We start from the raw sequence: 14,677 nt of genomic DNA on the forward strand, positions 1-14,677 counted from the left end.
TGGATCAGAATCCTCCTTGTAACAAGACACCCAGGTAATTCCTATTCCTATTTGGAACCTGACATATCAATTGATCCAGTGATTGCTCCATCGAGCGTCACTCAGCCCCGGAAAGCAGAGACCCAGCCCTTTGTGCGCGCCTCGCACCCGCTCCACTGGGTAGCAACCCAACCTCCAGGGACCCGGGAGAGGGCGCTGCCGAGGGCAATTTTGCGATTGGCTGCGCCTACCACGTGACCGGCGCTGGGGGGCCTCCCGCGTTACGGGATTGGCTCCGGCGGCTGCTGACGGACAGGGTCTGGTCGGAGGGGCGCGCGCACGGGGGCGTGCGGGCGCCAGGACGCGAGTGCGAGTGCGCGTGCGCGCGCGGCGGGGCTTTCTCCGGAGCCGTCGGAGGGAGCTGGAGCGCTTCTCCCGAGGTGAGCGCCGCCGCGGGACCGCCCGCAGCCTCCGCGTGGCCGGGCGCGGGCGAGCGGGGTGGGGAGGGCTGGGCTGGCGGGGGGCGGTCTGGGGTCAGCCCGCCCGAGGACCCCGTCTTCGGGGAGGATGCGGAGCCCGGCTCGGCAGCCCCTCTCGGTGCCTCGGTTTCCCTTTCCCTGCCCTCTCACGCCCCTCCCCATCCCCCTCATCGCGGTGACGGGCCCGCCCGTGGGGAGCTGCGCACCTGGCAGTCTCCCCTCCGCCTTTGTTTCCCGCCGGGAGGGATGCTGGCCTCGGCCCCCTCCCCGGGTAAAGGGTGAGGGTGGTGGGGGCCGGGGCGTCCCGGGCGCCGGACCTGGGCTGGGGCCGGGGAGAGGGTTGCCTTTGAGGCAGCGGGACCTGCCACATGTGAGAGCGAAGAAGAAGAAGAAGAAAAAATGTAGTGTCACTTTGTCCAAGCCGCGGGACTCAACTAACCCGGTGGCGGCGAGCGAAGCCGAATCCCTGAGGCGGCGGCGCGGGCGGGCGGGCGGGCGGCCGGGGGCAGGGCCGGCGCCCCGAGCCCGGGCGCCGCCCCGCAGGCGGCTTCCTGGACCCGCGCGCGAGCTCGCGCCCGGAGCGGCCCCGTCACCCAGCGCGCTGCGCCCGCGGAAGGAGTTCAGGTCTTCGTGAAGAGGCAGGACGTTTTATTACTATCTTTTTAGGCAGTTGGGTACCGGTAGAGCAGATCTAAATGAGAGGCTACAGAGAGGACTTGTGACAGTGACACCGACGACTGGGAAAGCGTGTGGAGGGCAATGCCTGCAGTGAGCTGCAGCCCAGACCAGCGCGTGGAGGCTCTTCTCCGAGAAGGCAGGGGCTTTAGGGGGATAATCTCTGTAAACTGAGGTCTTCCTGGGGCTGCCCAAGCGAGTAATTATTTTCAGTGTTGATGGGCTGCAGGGAGAAGAGAAGGCAGGGTCTAAATTACTCGTATTCAGACCTCCTTAATTCTTTGAAAAGTGGGTGTTTAAAGAAGACCATTTGGGTGCCAAATGCGGTGTGTGTGTGTGTGTGTGTGTGTGTGCGCTGGAGGTGGGGATGTCTTTTTAAAGTCATACTTTTAAAAAGGAAGGGCATGTGCAAGGCATCCCCTGCCTGGCTCTCCTCTTTCCCCCCCAGACCTGCAATAACAGCAAGGGCATACCGTGCATCTTATAATGAAACATGAAAAGTTCATTCCGTTTTCCACTGGTTAACTGATTTGTTCATTTATTTGATGTATCTAGTCATCTGCTGGGTAAGAAATGGTTCCATGAACTGTCATTAGGAGGATTTGACTGCGTTCTGGAGTTTCACTGTAATCCACTTAGAACTTACTCTGGTATGAGATGGACGAAAATCCTTGTACCCGATTTCTCCAAGACATCCTCAAACCGCTTCAAAACCCTTTTAGTACTCTTACCTTCCCTGCACAAAGTTTTGGGTGTGTGTGTGTTTTTTTAGGAAACAATGTGATTTTTTCATACATCTAAAACATACCCCTCATGCCTATGAAATGTTTACACATGCTGAGAAATTAATTTATTTTGCAAGTTAAAACGAACTGAAGAAGGAACACTAGATTTGTCAGGGGGAATCAGCGCTAACACTTATCAGCTGCAACAAATCAACGTTTGGTGGTTTTCTGAGGTGAGTGAAAGTAAGAGACGCTGCTGCAAAGCTTGTTAGGAATACAGCACATGACCCCGGTGACATGAAGTCTGTATTGTCACCTGATAGATTGGAGCACAAAGCAAATTAGTGGGAATAATTTGAACATTTGTCAGTGATTTGCTTTTTAGCTGGTATGGGATGGGGGGAGGAAGGAATTCTGAATGTGGGTGATACAGTTTGAAAGGTATGCGTCCATGTTTTTCTCACACGTCATTTTTGTTAATATAAGCTACACACAGGGCATGCAGTTGTTTATGTTTAGCCTGTGGAAGGCGAGGCAGGGGTTTTGAAAAGGTTGGGAAACACTTATTAGGTTACTCAAGGGAAAACAGGAAGATTGGCAGGCTTAGTTCATTTTGAAGGAAGCAACGTATCTCAGTGACCTACAGGACAGGGTTTTAGTCTCGGATTTGATAAAAGCCCACTGGTGTTGCTTTCAAAGCAACAACAAAACCATTTCCTCTCCATTGGTTCTGTCCCCTGGGTCAAGGATGGGATGGATGGAGAGTGAATAAGAGAGATTAGAGCCCGACCTGCATGCCTAAGCAGCCGTGTCCTTCGAGCAGGATCTGTGTCACACTGTGTGACTGTAAGAGCCTTCCTGTGAAGAAGAGTCGGAGCGCCTTCCCTGGGGCTCCTGCTGTGAGATAGAGCTGAGCAACACTGCCACAGGTCAGGGCATGGGTGAGATCATCCGATAGAGAGGCACTGGGGGCTAAGGAGAGCCAGGAAATGTCTAACACGGGAAGGCTCTGCTGCTTGCCTCTGGAGCCTGGAGGGGGCATTTCCAGGCAGAGCTGCCTCACTTATTGGCTAACCTGGCTGGGCTTTAAATGGCTTCCAGAAGACCTGCCTTTCACAAATGAGTCGCTTGCGGAGTTTCCGTGGTTCAGGTTATCGGTGTCAGTTATGCTTATAATGTTCTCTAGAAGAAAAAGGCTCACAAAGACGCAGATCTAGGCTGCCTTGGCTCCTGTCGCTCACGAGCTTCCAGAAAACAAGTTGTGTGGTCCCTGCCAGTAGATGGCACTGCTGCCTCTGGGAATTCCTGGAGGAGCTGAAACACCGGGCTGGCCAACCAGCAGTGTGTAGCCTGCAGTCTAGAAGATTTTGAAAGGCTGTGTCAGATCTTAGTCAAAGAGAATCCTTAAAAAAAAAAAAAAAAGTTCTGAAAGCCAGAACTATTTATATAAGGTAGGAATTATGTGTGTTGCGGGGAATTGAGGAATGGGTGCGATTACTGGTTGTATGTGTGTGTCCTAGGAGAGAAGGCAGAGGGTAAACTGACAAGCATCCTACGTAGCACAGGTTTTGAAAGCATGTGGCAGACATCTTGTTGGTTAATTGAATGAGGGTGAAATCACGATTAGATAAAAACTCCCAACAATTTCATAGTTACTAATTCTTTGCATGTAAAACTAGTCTGCACACATGGACTGTAGAAATATACACATGACTTTTAAACCTGATCAATATCAACGATCATTTACATGCTCTGAAGATAGTGGTGAGGGTGTTAGTAAAAATAATGCTGGTTATGTAGTTACTGTACTTCGTGACTGTCCACAGGAGGTAGGTCAAAGTTATTCTGAATCAGTTTCTTCTTAAAATACTTGTTAGGGATTTTTAAGGTTTAGATTTTCTTAGCTAATGCTGTCCTTTCAGGATTGCATTAACAATCCAAAATCTTGAACTTCGGTTTTATTGACCCTATTAGCCAGAGTTCATTCATCCATTCCCTTCTTTTGAAGAAGTTATTCTTTATTCTGTGTAATGGATTGTTCTTTGAAATGGAGTTTGTAGCCATGGTATTTGAGGGAGGTGGGAAGTGTTGCCAGTGACGCTATAGTGTATACGAGGGCCTCAGCTTTGACCCTATCCCAGGGATAGGGCACTGCTGCTGGGTGTCATCACCCTAGTCACCTGCTTCCTCGTGCAGTTCTCCTCCCATAGCTCAGCTTATTTGAGGTTTATTTCTGTCTCTCATCAAGTGAACTGATGAGCTGGTTTGTACTACCAATGCCTAATCCTAAAATGCTGCCTGTGCTAGATGGCAGCAGTCACAAGTCGATTAGTGTTGCCTCGTTATGTGACCTCAAGTCAATCTTGTTGCCTTTCTGAACCTGTTTTCTCACCTGCTCGCTGGGATTAGTGAGTTGGCACGTGGCTCTTAAAATTTCTTCCGAGTCTAAAATTCTATGGCTAGGTGATTCTCATCAGGTATTTCTGAAGCCTCTGAAAAATTCTCATCTAGAAGATATTTTCATACTGTGAGCCTAGGACAAAAAGAAATCTCACTAATATTTCTTCTTAGAGAAATGATTGTCTGTTGCCTCAGAATCCTAATAATTCAGAGTTGGAAGAAATCCTAGAGATGGTTTAACTCAACCTTCTCATTTGCTAGACAGGGACTTTCAACTTAGAGCTGAGTGACTTGACCAAGCTAATAGAGCTAGTTATAATGGCAGAGAACTGGTTAGAGAATTAGGACCAAGCAAAGACTCATCTCAGTCTTCCCTTCTCCAGTGCTGCCTTTCTTCTCCTGCCATCAGTACACAGAATATGCTGTGTGTATAGGGCTGGAGCCAATGAATTCTGAGTACTTAATGTAGGCTTTTAAAGCCACAGCACAAATAATGTTGAGTTTGGGTAGAAATTCAAGGTCAGTCTTCTCTCTGTACCTCATTCTTTTCTTCACTGACTGGTCATGAGCAGGATTCTTTTCTATGCATCGTTGGGTTTTTAAAACTTTTCTGTATAAAATTTCCTGTAAAAACTTTCATTATCCAAAAAGAGTCATTCCCCAATCAGATGTTCTTAAATTGGGTCCATGGACCCTCTGAAGGCTGTGTGGATAGAAGAGTATCTCCGTATAATTGACTTCCTTTGTAATCATATATGTTTTCTCTGTACATTTAACGAATCACTTTGAGGAGGTCCTTAGACTTCAACAGGTTGCCAAAGGGGCCCAAGGCCCAAAAATGACATAAAAATTCTACAGTAGGTTCTGGAAAATTGCCAGGATGGGAGAATTTTTGAGGTGCTAAAGAAATTTTGGTAAAAGAGGGTTTGGGGATGGAGTACAGAAGTAAGCTATCGGCCTTCTTAGAACATTTTACCTTCATTAAACTGTATAAAATTGCTCACTAAATGAAGATGCTAACAATAGCATTTTACTCATCTTAAATTGATAGTGGTTATGCAAGTATTGATGTCCATGTATCATTCCTTGCTCAATAAGTACTTCCTCCTCATTTCCCAAAACACTTTCCCATGTACATTGCTTTATTTGAGATGACATGCATACTAAGAGCCTCCCTTCTTTCCAGATAAGTCAGTGCCTTTCTGAGATGACTTGGAGTTTTTTACTCCAGTCTTCACTTCTGAGGCCCTCAACATTCTACTTTCTAGGACTCACCATGAGCTCAGAGATGCAAAATAATTTATAGGCCAGGGATAAAAAATCTCCAGGTCCCTTTATTATCTCCCGGGTTTACCACAGAAAACACTGCTCCTTCTTGGCTACTTATTTTAATTTTCCTTTCTGTTCAAATCCCAGGTTCTCTCTTTTTCACATTTTTCCCAAATAGGAGTGACTCAGAGTTTGTGTATATGGGAAATAAAAATTCATGTTTTTCCCAGAATGTATACAGAAGTTAATTTTGTGTCCATTTTGGACAGGTGAGTCATAACTTTGGAGATCACTACATTTTGAAGATCATCTGCTTGAAAATCTCTTGATACCTGTCCTGTGGCACTTTGTTGACATTTGGTACCATGGTGACACATGCTGGTGAATGCCACCTTCTGGTACCTTTATTAGGTATGGACCAGAGTGGTATTTGTTCTTGTTTTAGAAGAATAGCCCTGGCCAAGTATCTCAGTTGATTAGAGCATTGTCCCAATATGCCAAGGTTGTGGGTTCAATCCCCAGTCAGGGCACTTATAAGAATCAACCAATGAATGCATAAAGAAATGGAACAACAGCAAAAATCTGTTTTTCTCTCTCCCTGTTTCTCTCCCTCTCTCTACCTTCCTCTCTCTCTCTCTCAAGTCAATAAAAGTTTAAAAAAAAAAAAAAAAAAGAATAAAAATTACCCTTTTTCAGCAGGTTGTCAGTTGAGTTTATGTAATAACAGAACAAAACTCAAATTTATGAATTCTGGTCCCAGTACACTGAGTTATTGTGAGATTTGTAATGCATCATTGACTTCCCTGAGTTTGCTGCCTTGTCTGGAAAATATAAGGAGAGAGCAGTGATCACTGAAATTCTTTCCTATTCTACGTCCTATGACTCTGAACTTCTCCTTGGTTCCTAGATTAAACATGTCCTAAATATACTGGCTATACTGGCTAGTTGGGAATTCATTTATATTCATAGTTGGTGCCAGGATAATACTTCTTTATATCTGGAAATCACTTTGTGGTTTACAAACATGTTCTCTAATTCTTCATCTCTTTTCTACTTAAAGTGTGATCAGAGAACAGCATTGGTATCATCTGGGAGCTTGTTAGAAATGTAGAATCTCAGGCCTCCCCCAGGACCTACTGAATCAGAATCTGCATTCTGTCAAGATGCCCAGGTGCTCTGCATGCACAATAAAGTCTAAAGAGTGCCATATCTCATTTTGGAGTCTCACCCTGATCCCCTGGGTCAATGAGGGAAGCAGGGTATTTTAGAGATAAGAAAATCAGGAAACAATGACTCAGTTGTTAAGTAAGTAATCGGGGCTACTGTGCTAGGGTCTCACCCAGAACTGCCACTTCTTGGGGTTGGGCTGGAGTCAAGCGTGTATAATAGAGACTAATTACTAGCTGCCCAGGAGCCCACAGGTTTAGTTGTGGTCATGTGCCTGAGTTCTAGCCGACAGAATGTAAGTAGATGTGCAAAAGTGTTGCGATCCACTTCTAGGCAAAAACAGAAAGAGAACAACATGTGAGTTCCTCCATGCTGTTTTATACTCCTAGCAGGCTGGAGTGGAGAGGACCCCTAGGGCAAGCTTGAAAATCATGTTTAGAAGATGGCAGGACTTTTGCCAGTCTAGGTGCCTAGATCACTGATCAGGGAGGGTCACTCCATTGACTGACCTGTTCACTTGCCCAACATGTATACAGGAACCAGAAATAAAATTTTATTGAATTTGAGCCATTACATATGTTTGAGTCTATGTTAAGCACTCAGCCTACTTGAACAAATTCACTTGAGCAATGGCTTGGGACTTGAAGTTATTGATCTTTTGGTCTAATGCATTCATTCATTTTTTTTGTCTTTGGCAGTTGGTGATCAAGCAGTCGTCGTCCAAAATGCAGAAGTGAGTGGTGAAAAGCAGCAGAGCTGATGGGTCATGAGGATGTAAGTGTGTTTGAAGGCTCTCACACCCTCCACTCCAGGGTAAGTCAAAGGCATTTTCTGCCATTATTTCTCTGGTTTTACTAAGTGATAAAGGCTCTTGTCTCAATAGTTTCTTGGAGTCGGTGCAGTGGGGTGCCCTGCCATGGAACGTTCTCAAAACCTTTATTGATTCAATTCATAGACACAGTGAAAATCAACAGTTATGAAGATAAAACCATAATCAGGGCAATGGGATGGTATTTGTGCACAGAAATATTTCAACACAAGAATTTTTAGTGAGTTTGTATGGGATGTGATATACACGCTTGGGGAGGTGGTGGTTTGGCCCTTCCTGAGAAGGGAACTAGGTCTTACTCTTGTTCTTGTAGCCACGTCACATTGTTAGCTCTGCTGGCTCATACTCCCCTCTCTTAGGATCCTCCCCCTTCATGGATCACTTCTTAACTTGTCTTTCATCAGTCACTTTTTCCCAGGAGGAGAGACAGCTCACCAGGGAGCTGATGATTCCAGATTTGGTAGATAATGGCACTAGCAAAACACGTGGTTCTGCCCATCCGTTTTATTTTATCCAGTGTCACTGGAAGTCACACGTCCACTCGTTCCCCTTCTATCTGCAGTGCCTGGGGCTATGGATGTGGGTGTTGGGACCATTATAACCAAAGCTGGCTTTGCATTTTCATTTGTGCTGAAGACTTTTGAGACTAGAAAGAGAAATTTGCTGTTTGGTATGTCTTCAGAGTCTAGGTGGAGGTCCAGAAAGGAGGGAAGGAAAGGGTATCACATCCTTTCTGAGCTCTCCGCCTTCTGGTGCTTAAACTAAAACCAGAGAAAACTATAATTAAGACAAGTCTAAGTGGAGATAAGGATGGTTGGGAAATAAGGACAGGGTTAAAAAGAAGTACTCAGCTGAAAAACTGGATGGAGGGTTGTTTAAGCAGCTTAGTTCAGTACTGTGGAGCCCTTGTCAGATAATGTCCCATTACCCAGACTCAGACAGAGGGCACCCAGAAAGGCTGTTGCCCTTTGGTGCTTCACATGGCTCAGTAATGAGTACAATTTACTGAACAAAATAGACAATTAGGGGCTGTAGCGCTCTGGAGATTCCCATACATCATTACTGCTCTGGAGTGATACACATGCTCAGAGATAAGCAAAGCAGGGAGAAGGCAGCTGCAAAGCCCATCTGAAGAATCTAGGTAAGCAACCAGACACAGACCTTAGCTCAGGGCCTGGAGGTTTCTAATGAAAGGACCTGGTCTTTTCTAGGTTTTCTCCTGAGAGGAAAGCAGCTGGACTTTGCCATCTTTCCTCATTTCCTCTGTGGTTCCCATGTACAATCATTCCTCAGTATCTGTAGGGGATTGTTCCAGGACCCCCTCAGATATCCAAGCCTGTGGATGCTCAGGTCCCTTATGTAAAGTACTATAGTATTTGCATATGACCTACATTTGCATATAGGCTACAGCAAGGTATGCCTAGCACTTTAGTTATGTGGAATCAGTGTTGTGCTCAGTGCATGGCAAATCCGAGTTTCATTTTTTGGAACTTTGTGGGATTTTTTCCCCCTGAGTATTTTCAATCCGTGGTTGATTGAATTTGAGGATGTGAAATCCATGGATATGAAACTCATGAATATGGGTAGCTGACTATCTTCTACTTTAAAAGGAACTAAAAAGTATAGCATGTCGAAATAGCACTCTACTGGCATGTTTCGGTGTAAATACTGTATAAGGATCAAATTGTAGTGGGAGCCGTTCATTAGCTATTGATTAGGGGACCAAAGAAAGTAATGTTAGAGATGCCAGAGAGTCAGGGCTTCCCATTCTCAGCACTGTTGACATTTGTTGGGGCAGGGGGGGCTGCCCTGTGCACTGTGGCATGTTTAGCAGCATCCATGGCCTCTACCCAGTCAATGCCAGTAGTGCCTCCTCCACAGTCATGACAGTCAAAAATGTCCTCAGATATTGCCAAATGTTCCTTGAGTGGAAAAATTGCCCCTGGTTGAGAACCACTCCTGGAGGAACACAGTGATTTAATCTTGTTGTGACTTTCCCTAGGATTGTATTTTAATCATGCAGCCTTATTTTGCTACAGCTTCCCTACCTGTAAAATAGACACAGTATTAATAACGCAGTAGCCTAAGAAAGTGATGTACAAAGATTACTGTGTGACTACTTGGGGGCTCTATAAATGCTAAGAAACAACACCTGGCTCCCCAAATTTCCAGGACCCAAGGATCCCTGTTAATCCTTGTGAAGGCAGTAATTGGGGAACAGTGGAGTCTGAAGAGGGCAGAAGGTTAGTGGTGTGGGAGATGATGAACAGTTCTGGATTCTGATTTCATTTGAAGGCTATCTGTTCTAGTTGATTACAACAGTATATTCTGGTTGAAGGCTTTCTTTTGGAAAGTTAAGAAATGGGAGAGTGAAGGAGACAGAAAGAAGGCTATTCAGAAGAGCAGTCAAGGAAATTACATTTGACGGGTTTTCTTGTAATGTTAGAGAGACTCGTGTATAAGTGGAACAAAGGACATAGAGAAGTAAACCACAGAAGAAAAATATCCTCCCAGATGATTACGGATCCTAGAATAGGTTTTGCAGGTTATACAGTAAAAACCCGAGACTGTTTGGAGAAATCTGTTTTTATTCTAGAACTTTTACATTTGTTTCGTCTCTTCTTTGGGTATCTTCAACATATGCCCTTTGAATGATAAATAACATGTTTTAATATGACATGTGTTCTTTTGATACTCTTATATTACTCTGTTGGAATGGGGAAAGAGGCCATAACCCCGGCCTAGACCTGAAGTATTATGTTATTTTCATAGAAAACCCCAGTTGGACTCTAAGACAGGGCCAGAGAAGGAATTAGATGTAAACTGTCCTGGCAGGTTTGAACTCAGCCGTGCTGAGATTCTGGTCCCTCTATTTGTTAGACACACTCACAAAATTTACAACAAATGCACTCTGTCATGGATCTAATGTGTGGAGAAGCCGTCTTAAACAGTCTTGTTTACTTACACTCAGAGTCATAGATTTTAAGCAGACCTCGTAAGAATGTTGAAGTAGGTTCTGTGTACCTTGAAGAGGCACTTGTGTATAGCAGAAAGGTGATAGGTGAAAGATGCTCCAGTTTGATAGAGGTAGGCTGGCGTTTGAATGTTAACTGTTTATTCTGGTGCTACTCAGAGTTTGGCCTAGACTGTTAGCATCAGAGTCACCTGGGCCCTTGTTCAAGGTGTTCAGGCCTATTGGGTCAGAACCTCTGGGACTGAGCCCAGCACTCTGTGCTTTAACAAGATCTCCAGGTTATTCCGGTAGGTGCAGAAAGTTGAGAAGTGCTGCTCTCGTGGTTTCTGTTGTAGTGACATCTTAATGAATTGTTTGTGGCAGGAAGGGAACTGAGAAAGTATTTTTCCAGGCGGTCAGAAGATATGTAAGATTTTCTTGTGATAACCTCTTAGATCATTTCCCCAATCCATGGTCTAAGCCATTTCCTGCATCATCCAAGACAGGAACCACTAGCCACATGGGTCTACAGTGGTGCTTCGGTTTTCAAATGTACTCCATTCCGGAAGACCGTTCGAGTTCTGAAACGTTCGAAAACCGAGGGATCCACAGCCGACAGCTAGGCCTCGGGATCTTGCCCTCAGCAGAAGCTGTGTGGCATGTTCGACTTCCTACCGAGGCATGTTTGAAAACCGAAGCATTTACTTGCGCAGGTTTACAGTGTTTGTAAACTGAAATGTTCATCAATGGAGACGTTCAACAACCGAGGTACCACTGTATTTCTATTTAAATTAATTACAATTTAATAAAATTAGAAATTTAGTCCTTCATTTGCACTAGCCACAGTTCAAGGTGCTCTGTAGCCATGTGTGGTTTGTACTACCATATTAGACAGTGTAGACACAAAGCACATTCATAATCAGGGGAAGATCACTGGACAGCTTTGCTTTAGTCTGTAAGGATCTTGTTTTTTGGAAACCCACATTTGTAATGATAGTGTGCTCTTGTTAGAACAAGGCCTCAGTTCATTTCAAACAGAACTGCATTTTGGATAGCACCATCCTGGGGAGTCTTTCAGTCTATGAGTGTGTCTTGCTGAACCTTTTACCTTGCTCTGCAGCATCTGTGTGTTACAGAAAGTGCCAGGAGCCTGTCTCTCTGACATAATCAAGTGTAGTGCCTCTAAAGTATTTGCCCTTTAATCTGAGGCTACTGAACTGTCTCTTTCCATGTGGTCTCTCCCCACCCTGACCCTTGGTGGTGAAGCTTGTGTAGTGTGTCCCTCCTAATACTGCCTAGAGCTTAACAAAGAGTCTGGGAGAGGTGGCAGGAGAATTTTCACTTCCCCTTTTTCCAAGTCCCAGTGTAGCTCTGAAACGTGTTTCATAAGAGAGTATTAATTCAGTAGAGTAACCTCTGAGGAGTTATCCTGTAAGGAATTAGTCTCTAAAGCAAATTTTCCAACAGACATATTACAGCACAAATTTAGTAATTAAGCCCTTGAGCAACATGGAAGAATATCTAGTTGATATTATCTATTATTATTACCAATATTAGTTGCTCAGAAACCATGGTAATTAGAACAGATGAAAAGATGTGGAAATGAAGACAATTTGTAAAAGATGTCATTTAAATTTACCTGAGCCTGAGATTGTTTTGCATGGTAGAGGGAATGAGAATAAGAAGTTTGTGTGCCATGAGTGTTGTTGCTGGAGGTGAAGGCCGGGGTGGCTGGAGGCCGAGGCTGAGGCTGGTCTTTGGACAGCCTCTGCAGGCCAGCCTCACTTCTGATGGGGCGTGCTGTGTGTGCTCTTACTGCCCTCCTGTCTTCAGTTTACCTTTCTTTCCTGGTTTTGTCTGCCCTGAATGAGGGGGCTTGGAGTTTCTCAAGGGTGGTGCTGTTAGCATTTTGATAGAATAGGTCATCATTTGATGGACTGGCTTACCATCCTGTGGAACTTTCCTGTCCATTACAGGATGCTTAGCATCCCTGGTCACTAAATGCCCATATTACTTTAACCAAGTCAGAAGTCAACCAACAGGCCCCCCCGTATTTCCAATACCTGCGATTGAGAATCACTAGCTGCTAGAAAAATGAGTGGTGTCTTTTTAGGGGAGGGAGGAGTAATTAGAATTGGAGAAGGTGCAGGTGTTTCAAGGGGCTGGCTCATTAATTTCTGATATGACCTGTCCTTTTCCATAGCTGGACCTGTTTGGGGAGCCAATTTTATTCTATATGGACCAGAAGAATCAGGTTTTGCCAATGCAAAACTTGGCTCCCGAGCCTTGAAATCAACCCAGAAGCCACAGGGGAATCTATCAGTGACACAGGGGGTGGAAAGACTACTAAGACTCCAATAGGATGCTGGGTTTTCTTGACTCTCTGTAACTAAAGCTTTTGCATTTACTCAAGGTACATTGTGGTCCACATGTGGCAGTGATCTACTGAGATAAAAAAATTTAACAGGGCAATTTAATGACAATCCAAGGGAGATAGGTTTTGCCAGCCATTTCCTTTCTTTCTCTGCAATTGCAGATATTGGCAAAACAACCCCTAAATGTATGAGGTTATGTGTTGGCTGTCAGATGGGAGATCTGAGATTGCTTTATAGTTAGTAAAGAGAAGAGGACCACTTTCAGACAGACATCTTGTTCTAGGGTCCATATAAACACCTTTTATCACAAGAGCAGGAACTCATTTGAGTTACCTTAAGGATGCATGAGAAATAAAACAGAATGTCAGATGTGAGGTGAGTTGGGAAGAATCCCTGGGGCATTTTGGGAGCTGTAGTCTGGCCAGACCTCATGGAGATGGGACTAACTCAGGACCAGGAAGATCGTTCCTGATCTGTTGCAACTCTAGGATAAATCTGCACTGACAGTGTTGGCCATTCCGTGTTCTACCTCTCGACCATTCACATGGCTCAGCATTTCCATTTTGGCTTCTCTCCTCATGTCCTCCTTCCTGCTTCCACTCTTCATCTCTACAACCTAACTGATGATCTGTGTATGGACCAAGAAAAAGAGGAATACAGTAGCTCTGTACTAAGTATCATCCCTACTGGTCTTATACCAGGCAATCTTAGAGGTGCTGACGCCATATCTTGGTCCAAACAGCTGTGCCTGAGGGTTGCCTGCTTTAGTGAGGACTATTATCCTGGCAGTTTCTCTAGAAGGGAACAATGGTGGCATAGGCTGATAGAAATGAGATCTCTGTAGGGTAAGGACCCTGAATTCTTAACTCCTGGAATCAGTATAAACAGTATTGTGGGTTATGTGTATCATACAAATTGGAAGATTGTTCGCAAAGCCTACACGTTCAGTAACAATTATGAAAAAGCCCGAATCCATTCTTTTGAGAAGACTGGCTGGATCCCAGTGCAGGATGGTGGGGAAATTGCTGGCCTAGATGATTGGGAAATGAGGAGTTGTATTTTTTGTATGGCTATCTTATATTTTGTGTCTGTCAAATGTACTTCTCTCAGCCACCCATGTATCCCACAGGAATAATGGCTAGGTGGCTGTCTAAATGTTGAAAGACGTTTTGACATCTCTGACAGGTGTTATTCAACAGCTGGATGTATAAGAGTCCAGTTCTGGCAAAGGGAAATAACTTGGCTTATGACTCCAAAAATAAATTCCACATAGATGTTGTCATTTGGGGGATTACTGCCTTACAAAATAGACTTAACGATGTTTTGTGTTATAGTGTGTTTGTGCATTTACCCCTCATCTTGGAGAGTCAGTTTCACTTGAACTGATGATTGAGTGTGACTTCACAGGGAAATGCATTCTCATATTGCAGAAGGTTCTGTCCTTATGATTCTGTGTGAGGGTAAGAACAATGGCCCCTCTCCGTGGGCCCACACAGCTGTGAATGGTGTGATCAGTGGTAGCACAAACAGCCCATCTGTTCACTGAGTTCATTTAAGGCTCTCGTGCTTCTCAAGCACGGTGGTGCCACATACAGAGAATCAGTATTTTCTTAGTGAGATGCAGCTTTTGTTGGAAGAGGCGGAAGAGGAGTTCAGTGGGGCTTCTGCAGCTACTGGTTGAAGAAAGAATATAGTCTGTTTCTGAGGGGTGATCAGGATATGCTTTCTCACCCAGCTGCTAACTGCAGAGATGAAAAGAGCAGAGACGAATCGTTTGCTCCAGTTTCTCTTCTGACTCTGAAGAGTCTTATCTCTATTGGATTTTT

At 44.8% G+C, this 14,677-nt stretch overlaps 1 protein-coding gene across 2 annotated transcripts in view; it reads left to right on the plus strand.

Annotated features, from left to right (window-relative positions):
• Positions 1 to 376: 376 nt before the first annotated feature.
• Positions 377 to 14,677, plus strand: part of TMEM108 (transmembrane protein 108) — a 206,721-nt gene continuing 192,420 nt past the window's right edge. For both annotated transcript variants that reach the window (XM_016224363.2, XM_016224362.2), the window contains exons 1-2: positions 377 to 419; positions 7,393 to 7,507. The gene's annotated coding sequence lies outside the window, so the exon portion shown is untranslated. The remainder of the gene's footprint in view (positions 420 to 7,392; positions 7,508 to 14,677) is intronic.

This window comes from Miniopterus natalensis, chromosome 15 (assembly GCF_054644295.1).
Source record: "Miniopterus natalensis isolate mMinNat1 chromosome 15, mMinNat1.hap1, whole genome shotgun sequence".
Classification (NCBI taxonomy): Eukaryota; Metazoa; Chordata; class Mammalia; order Chiroptera; family Miniopteridae; genus Miniopterus; species Miniopterus natalensis.